Genomic DNA, 9,282 nt, shown 5'->3' with positions numbered 1-9,282 from the left:
CAGCTTGGGCCTGCCCTAAGGTCCCTGCAGGAGGGTTGCAGTCCAAAACCAACCCCACAAGAGGTCCACTGATAGGGCAGGACTGTCTACTTGCCTCCCCTGTGTAATGGGGAAAGAGGAAGTAAACACTGGCTGACCGGGTCCTGGGAAAGTGCAGGTGGGTGACGTGACGGGGCCAGCACAAGCTCACACAGCTCCATCCACAGGAGAGGGCAGCCTAAGCAAGAAATGTAGGGTGGAAACGCCATCCCAGTCGGGGGTCGACTGGGACTGTCCCTGAAAATCTGACTGGCCCTTTATCATTGCCAGTGTTGGAAATGGATAGGGACCCTAACTTTCTGTCCCCTACAAGGAGGACCCTAAGGGCACAGCCTAGTATTCAGCCCTAGCCAAGGATGAGTGTGAGGGTCAGGGTGGGCTTGTAAGCACAGCCAGGTACAGGTAAAGACAAAGCCCAGACAAAAAGAGCCTTAGTGCTTTGCCCCATTAAGCCTACCTGGCTTAGAGCAGCATGAATCAGCCACTCAACGGCCACTCGACTTCCTCTATCAGTGACTTGAAGTCAGGCTGGATGGCCTCCTACACCCAGGTCCATGGCCAGGTCTGTGAGATGGTATGGGGCAGAGAGTCCTTGTCCACCCTCCTGTACAGCCTCCCCTCCCCCAACACACAGCGCACAAATGCCTCCCATAGATCTCCCACAGGGCAAAGCTGTTCCCAGCACTCCCCCACTTCCTACCCTTCGGTCGTACAGGTTCAGGGAGGGATTTGTTCCTGCTTCCCCACACTCCAGACAGTCAGGAGCCTCCTGCCCCAGCTGATCGGAGGCTGATGAGACCATCCGGAGTCAAAGGCTGCAGGGCAGGGAAAACCTGTGCCCACCTGTCCTGTGTAGCCCGTGCAAGCCTCTGTGGGGGGAACAGAAGGAAGTGGGCCTCCAAGGCCCCTGACACACTGAGAGGCATTCCATCAATCAAGTCCATCAAGGCCACAGCCACGCCTTGGCCACCATCGTTGGAGCTCTTCCTGGGAGGAAACCGATAAGCGCGCACTGCAAAAAAAGGGGCCGGGCTGAGGTGGTCCAGGATCCGTTTTATTGTGTTGGTGGTCGCTGGATGCCCCCCCTGCACCCCCTCCTTTCCTCTTGCCCTCTTCCAACCTTACCTTTCCTCCTGTCTCCCACTCTTCTTCCTCATGTATTCAAAGCTGCAGAGAAAAAAAAAAGAAGAAGAAGAAAACACATGTTTGTGAAGACAAAAAAGCAGATGGGTTGGCACATGGGAAGAGGACGGCTTCTATGTCTCACCCACAGAGCGGGGGTGCCTTTCTTGTGTGTTTCTATGCCTAGTGTGTGGGTACAATTTGCTGAACCCTAGGCATATGATGCACTCCCTCCTTCCCTTCCATACGCCCTCCGCCCCCAGCCAGCTCTGGAGTGTCCTATTCAGGCCATACCTCCCCCATGGACAAAAGGCTTGACTGTTGGACTCGGCTCTTCTGGGCCCAGGTAAAACAGGAGAGTGACCTTGGGAAGGACTCCAGGGCCTATAAAACTGCTAAGAGCAATCTATCATTAAGGAAATAAGACTGTCAGTGGCCTCTTGCTTCAGAAGGTTGTAATGGGGTTGTGGCCATGGTTTAAGTTTGATGTCAACAGTCAAGTCTCCCTTGTCTCTGAGTATACCCAGGACCCTCAATAAATGCTGACTTACAGCAGCTGAATAAGCAGATGAATTGTAGCTAACACCTACGTTTCTAGCTATTTCCTCTGAATCTCCTGAAAACCTCCTTCTCCATCTCCTCCTCAAGCATCACCTTACAAATAAGTAGCACGCCACAGGATTCCAGTCCAGGCCCTTTCCTCCCTGCTCCGGACACACACTCCCTGAACCACCTCACACATTCCTGTCTTTCATATGTACGCTGAGGCTGTGTGCCAGTGGCTTTACGCGGCACTCTCCTCTCCTCCAGACCCCCGTATCCAACTGCTGGTTGACTGGACACCTCCTTTTGAACGGCATGCCCCAAATCACATTCAACATCTCCATATCTGTTTCTCCTCCAGGGCTCTTAAGGTTACCAACTACCCAGGGAGCCAAGCCACACAACAGAGCCGCATCCTTGACTTTTTTTTTCTGACCTCTCATCCCAGCCATCAGAATCCTCTCAAAGAAATGCCCCAAATCCATCCATCCATCCATCCATTCATTCATTCTCTCTCTCTCTCTCTCTCTTCCTCTTTCTCTCTCTCCCTCCCTTGCCCTCTCTCCCCCCACCCTTCTCCATTCCTCTCTCTAAAATCAATAAACATGTCCTCAGGTGAGGATTCATTTTTTAAAAAAAGATAAAGAAAAAAGTGCCCTAAATATTTCTTAATTCTATCCACTGCTCTTTATCCCCATTGACACCAATCACATTCAGGACTCGTTGACCTCTTCTGGAGACACTAAAACTGCCCCCTCATAGGCTTCCTGCCCCTTGTCTTGCCCCTCTTCCATCCATTCTCCATGGTGCAGTCAGAGTGGCATCTGAAACCTAAATCCATCACTACAGGCTCTCTGTTAGGGAAAACTCCATCCCCCTCAACCGCGCTCTCAAAGCCCTGTGAGTCTGTTCCCCTGTCCACCCTCACTTCTCGCACTGCACTGAAGCCTCACCCAGCACCAGCAGGGCTCACTTGCTTAACCATGGTACACCCTTCCTACCCTTCATCTTGTCTTGCTAATAATGCCTGTTCACCTGACAGGCTTCAACCTAGACATCACAGACTTCTTCAGGCAGCTGCCCCCCACTACACTCGTGTCCCAGGAGGCTGCACTTCCCTAATATAATACTAATCATACCCTACTGCAATTGCTCATTTACTTTGTACCCTCCAATGTATGGGGTGCAGCAAAAGTAAGTTTACAGTTGTGAGTACACGAAACAGTGCATATTCTTATATTTATTATCACATTGTTTTCCATACAAACAATTGTAAACCTACTTATGCCCTACCCTGTATATATCCATAAGTATTTTCTGACCATTCTTCTCAGTTACAGGCACCACCCAAGTCCCTTATGGAGGGTGATCGAAGTTTTTTGTTTTACTTGTGTGTAAACAGCTTGACTGAGATTTAGTCCACATATGCAATTCACCCATTTAAAACATATAGTTCAATGGCTTTTAGTGTGTTCACAGGATTGAGCAGTCATCACCAAGATCCATTTTAGAGCATTTCCATCAACACCAAAAGAAACTGCACCCCTTAGCTATCACCCCCGGGCCTTCACCTCCCCAAGCCCCATCCCCGACCTGAGGCAACCACTAATCTACTTTCTGTCTCTATAGATTTTCCTATTCTAGATATTTCTTATAAATGAAATATGGTTAGGTTTTTTCAGCTAACCCAGTTCTAAGATTCATCTGAGAATTTCTCCGGAGATTCAAAGTCAGAGGTTGGGGTAGGCCCAGGGAATCTGTATTTTTAACACATGTTCCAGGCAATTCTCTATTTAATTAGGTTGCATCTGCCTTTACTATCCCCAGCAACCAAGGCCAAATACACTGTAAGTGATAGATTAGCTTTTGATGCATACATCTAAAACTTGTATCTAAGTGATGTCCTGGTCTTTTCTCAAACACAACCTGAAAACATTTCAAGTATGTTCAATGCAGAAAAAGCCTGGACACTCAAAACATCCCCCAGAGCCCCCCATTAAGCACAGCTCTTTAGGATGCACTTGCACCACTGGGATCCCAGTTAAGGAATGGAAGGGAAGCCTGATCGGGGCACAGTAGAGAGAGGGAGAGCCACAGACTGCTGGAGGAGATAAGCAAATTGAACCCACAGGGGTTAAGAGGGGGCAGTTAGAAACGAAGGTAAAGAGGTGATCAGGAGTTTGGTCACAGAGGCCTTCTGGAAAAGCTGAAGAGTTTGGAACTTACTGCCAGGACACTGGGGAGGCATCCTCGAGCTTGAAGCAGGGGAATTTTGAGATCACATCTCTACTTTGCAAAGGTCACTTAGGCAGTTGTGTGGAGGCAAGAAGATGCTGTGATGAGTGCCAGGTTCTGGTCAGGAGAAGTGATAGGAACCTGGGCCAGGGCAGAGGCAGTGGGGATGGAGAGGTTGCCATGAAGAGATGTTCTGAGGGCAGAGTAGACAGGATTTGGTGATTGAGAAGATGCAGGAGATGAAAGGATGAAGCCCAGGTTTGTGGCCTACGTGTGGATGGATGCATGAATGGATGGATGGTAGTATCTTTCATTGAAAAAAGGGAGCCTTAGAGAAGCAGGTTAGGAGGAGAGTGATAAGGGTGGCCTGGGAGCCATCCAGGAGGAAGTATCCAGAAAGAAGCTGGATATGTAGATCTGGGGCAAGAAGAGAAGGCTGTAACCTACAGGCAGAAGTTTGAGAGTCATTCTTGCTTTACTGTGAAGTCTCATGACTACTGCAATATCCAGTGACCAACTGTCCTTCCCACGCCTGTAGTCCATACCCTTTACTTGCCTCTCTATCCTTGACTTTTACCTACTAATGCTCATGAGATTTAATGTGGCCTGCCCAGACTAATAGAAGGCAAAATATAAGGCACTTCAGGACTAAGGACATCTTCTAACTCCAGTATTACCTAGCCTCAAGCATAGACCTGGGTCTCAGTTTTTCTGGGAATACTTGTAGATTAATGCCATCACTCCAAATACCTCTGCTATCTGCTTTCCAAGTGCCTGAAATTTCCATCATTAAAGGCCTTCCTTTGGGTTAAGGCAGTAGTGTCCAACTTATTTTAGGGGCAGAAACCTTTTTTTCCCCCCCCGGAACAAATCACATAAAATTTGGAGAAGTGGGGGAGGGTGGAGGAGCAGAGGCAAAGAGCCTGTCTGCTGTACCTCCCTTCCCCTCCCCTTCCAAAGCAGCCCCTGAGCTAAAGAATCAAATCCAGAGAATGGTAAAAAATGTATCTGACAGTGACGGCCTCTCTGGGCAGCCAGTGAAAGAACAGGGAGAGAGAAGGTGGGGCTGGAAGGTCTAAGTACTCATTCTGGTTTTGCCAACAAGTTATCGAATGACTCTGAGCAAGTATTCATTTCTTGAGTTTGGGACAAAATTGTGTCTGGCTCTTCAAACAGAGCCAAAGCTGTGAACATTGATTAAAAGGGCAGGCGTGAAAAAGGCGTTTTGTAAAATGAGATCATTAAAGAATGATCAATGCCTGTCTGAAAAATGCAGGTAAGAGCACAAAGCAAAAGTAACCCACTTCCCAAATGTGGTATATAGGTCTAGATAAAGTCATTTAGACTTTAGAAAGCAGTAATTTGAGCTAAGAAGTTAAAAAAAATATATGGCTTTTGCAAGGGTCCAAAGAAAGCAGACCGCAATAAGGAAAAAAAAAATCCTGTGATCTGTGTAGGAGATGATGTAGAAGGGCAGCTCTTTAAAATGTTAGGAGAAAGCGGTTGCCTTGGCAGTTGACATTGAAAACCTAGTCAAATGGCATGGGATGACTTGCTGTCTGGCTTACACTCCTGGGGCCCTTTATACCCTTGATTATGACTCTTCACCTTATATGCCTTTGTCTTGCTTGTTAATACCCATCTGAAACAAGATACTCCTGGGAATGATTTGCTCCTTTATCTATTAGCCTACTTCTTCCCATAACAATTATTGCATTAATTTTTGTTGTTGTTTTCTCACCAATGTGACCAGTTAAACTTTTGAGTTCAAGGGCAGGAAACACATCTTGGGTCATCTTTGTCTCCCCAGAGCCTAGAACAGGGAGTTGAACACAGTAGATGCCCAATTAATGCTTGCTGAATTGAATCACATCTCACACGTCCCCAGTAGAAACAGAGTCACCATGAGCATTAAGGTATAACTTTAGGTCTTATCCCCAAAGTAGGCAGGAAGATTCTTGCCCACTGTTACTTCATCTCTCCTTCATTTGTCTCTTGTTTACAGAGTTAATGTAAAAAACCGCACAAACAATCATGATTATTGCAAGCATTATGGGGCAAATTGTGGGAGCAAGGAAGATCTTGGAAATAGAATTGTTCCCCTGAGAATTATAGCACAAAGTATACCTTCCCCAGAAAGAATGGTTCCCAGGCTAAGGAAAGCTTAGGCAGTTACTGATTCTATTAATGAATCTGGAAAGATCATATCTATCAGAAGTAGATTTGGGAGTGAGGGTAGGTAACAAGAAGCATAAAAATAAAAAAAAATAATAACAATAGCATACACTTATTGTATGATTACTGGTGCCTAGAGTTATGTGAATAGCTTTACTTGTATTGTCTGATTTCATTCTTACCACTGCGTGAAGTAAAATTATCAGCCTATCTTATTGAAAAGACATCTGTAGTTGAGTTGTTACTCAATTCACCCAAGATCACGCGGCTAGGAAGGAGCTAAGACAAGACTCGAATGCTGGACAATCTGACTCCAGTATCTGGTTATATAACATTTAAGTTATATAACTAACATCTCTTAATCTAATTAACCATTCACCAAAGCTTTCTAGTAATTTGGCTTCCCAGGAGGCTCTTCAGTAGAGAGAGAACACACCTTTTGCCAGAATGAAAGCACTGGTCCCCCTGCCACTTAGTAAAGTAAAACCGCACTCTGCTCATCCACCAAGTTTCTATGAACCTAACAAGTCCTTAAGGAAGGAATCCACTCTCAGGGTACAAGCTGTATTTCTGGTCCTATCTATAAGACTGAGGGCCGGATCCCGGAACATGGTGACTTCACCAATGCCATGTGGTAAGCTGAAAGCCTTCTGCTGATAATGCCCTGAACTCTTACGCACTACAAATCTAAGAGACAGTCCATGAGAAGAACACTTCCTTAGATAATCGAGTGGTTTTAAATCACCAATGTTCTCACTGGTGAGGTAGTCCAGTTACTGCAGGGAATAACTCTGCCCTTAATTTTATCATCCTAACTATTTCGCGGGCTCTCATCATATTACTTTTCCCTCTCTGCTTGTTTCTGTCCAGCCAGAAACATTGGCTTTGGCTTGGCTTTCTGTTTCTTGGTTGATTCCACACAGTAAGGCACATCACAATTTCCTACAAGGTAAAGAAAACATTTTCTTTTGTTCCTTCCTAGTGATCCCAGCACTTTCTCAGCGCTGTTCAGAACAGCGCATGGGATCTTTGTGTTCAGAAAGCAGGCTCCAAGGCCACTTAGACTCCATTCCTGGCTTCTAAGCGATGACTCAGAGGTCATATAGTTGTAATTATAGTTGATATAATATAAATATAGTTGTCTTAGTGGCTATAACAAAATACCACTGACAGGGTGCTTTATAAACAGAAGTTTATTGCTTATAGTTCTGGAGGCTGGGGAGACTGAGGTCAAAGCACCAACATAGTCACATTGTGATGAAGGCTCTATTCCTGGTTCACAGCTGGTTACCTTCTTGTTTGTGACTCCACATGGTGGAAGGGGCTAGGGAATCTCTCTGAAGCCTCTTTTAAAAGGCACTAATCACATTTATGAGGGTTCCACCCTCATGACTTAAGCACCTCCCAACGACCCCACCTACTAATACCACCACACCTGGCAATGGAATTTCCACATATGAACTTTGGAGGGAGTACAAATATTCTGACCAAAGCAGTTATGAATATAACTGTAAATGTAGTTGAGGTTTTTTCCCCCATATACACTGCCTTGTATTTGCGGACATTAAAGCCTTAGAAGATGTACTTTACTTTTAAAAGATAGATAGTTTGAAGTAAAACCTTAGAAAAGTGAATTAATCAGATTATTAAAGATACTAGAAAGAAACAGAAGCTAAAGGTTTAAGTGCAAGTGAACTTTGTTGTTTCTAGTATGTAGTTCCTGAAGGCTACCAGGAGCTGTTTGGGGTACAGGGCTGAAGAATATGTAAAATGCAAATATTCCAGAAGTAATTTTTCTCTAAGTTTCCATTTTCTTTATGTTTGAGTCTTAAGGTGTGTATGTAAGAGACAAATTGGATCATTTTGGTTCCTTGAAAAGGGGTCACATGTAAATTTTCACAATATTTCATGTATTTCTAGAATAGTCACTAACCACATAAGGCAAGTGCCTGAGATGAGAAATCAGATAATTTGGGTCTTGGTGTTGAGCAACCAAATTATCCCTCTTTATCTTGGTACCCGAGCAGTTGAATGTTGCTGGAGAAAAACCACACACTGGGACAACTGGTTTAACTTTAAACTCATGATCATAAACTTCAAATGGGTACCCAGTGCTGTCAAGGCAGTCCTATTAGGAAACCTGTAAGTTTGCTTTTCCTCTCCCCTGCATTTGAATCAGCTTCACCTTAGTTACCTTGATTATCACAGTGGAAGCATCCTGTTCCTATCCAAGGTCAATCCTCCCAGTTTCTTTATATTTTTCCATGGATTTCACTCCTATATAGGTTAAGTAAGCCTTCTCTTTACTGTATCCCTCCCAATGGCACAAAAAGATGCTCTAGAACCCGACCATCTAAAACATCTCCTCTTGATCCCATATGCTTCTACTTACCCCTAAATTTCTTTGCTCCCTTCACAGAAAAACTACTCACATTGTCTACATGTGCAGCCAGTATTTCCTCACTTTCCCATTCACTCTTCAACCCATTATAGTCATGTCCAGGTTCTGATTCACCAACATGAATCAAGCCAAGACCACCAGTGATTATTTTTCAGTGATCTCCAAGATGACCAATCCAAATTGTATTTCCAGCCCCAGTATACCTCTCAGGAGCACTAGACGCAACAGATCACACCCCTCCAACATGAAACCTTCCCTGCCCTTAAATTTCACAGCCCAACACTGGATTTCCTTCTGCCCTCGTGGCTGCTCACCCTCCGTCTCCATTACCCTCTCTCTATATGCTGGAGTGCCTAGTATTTGATACCGGAGCTTCTCTTCACTCTTTCCCTTAAGTCAGATTAAAACACTTGTGGTTTAATCAGCACATGCAGTTTAAAAGCATCTAATTTTTTTTTTTTGCCAACTTCTAAATACCTGGATATTTTACATTTAAAAAAATCCAGATTTCTGGTTACCTTTTTCAAAAAAAAAAAAAAAGGGACCTGTCAATGTTGGAGGATTCTCACAATAGAAATTAATGGAGCATAAGCTGTCCCCTTAACGTTAGGCTCGTTTGTTACAAACATCTAAGGGAGCAGAGAATACAATCCCGAGTCAGATCCCTCAAAGTACCAAAGTCTCTCCTCCCGCAGCCACCAGAATATCCAGTCTTCCATCGACTTTATCGCCGGTTGGGTCAAGTCCGCAGGTGCATCCTGGAGAGG

Source organism: Pteronotus mesoamericanus, unplaced genomic scaffold (genome assembly GCF_021234165.1).
Source record: "Pteronotus mesoamericanus isolate MK-2021 breed Mesoamerican mustached bat unplaced genomic scaffold, CSHL_Meso_final contig_52, whole genome shotgun sequence".
NCBI lineage: Eukaryota > Metazoa > Chordata > Mammalia > Chiroptera > Mormoopidae > Pteronotus > Pteronotus mesoamericanus.
The sequence above is the reverse complement of the archived record's forward strand: the minus strand, read 5'-3'. Positions refer to the sequence as shown.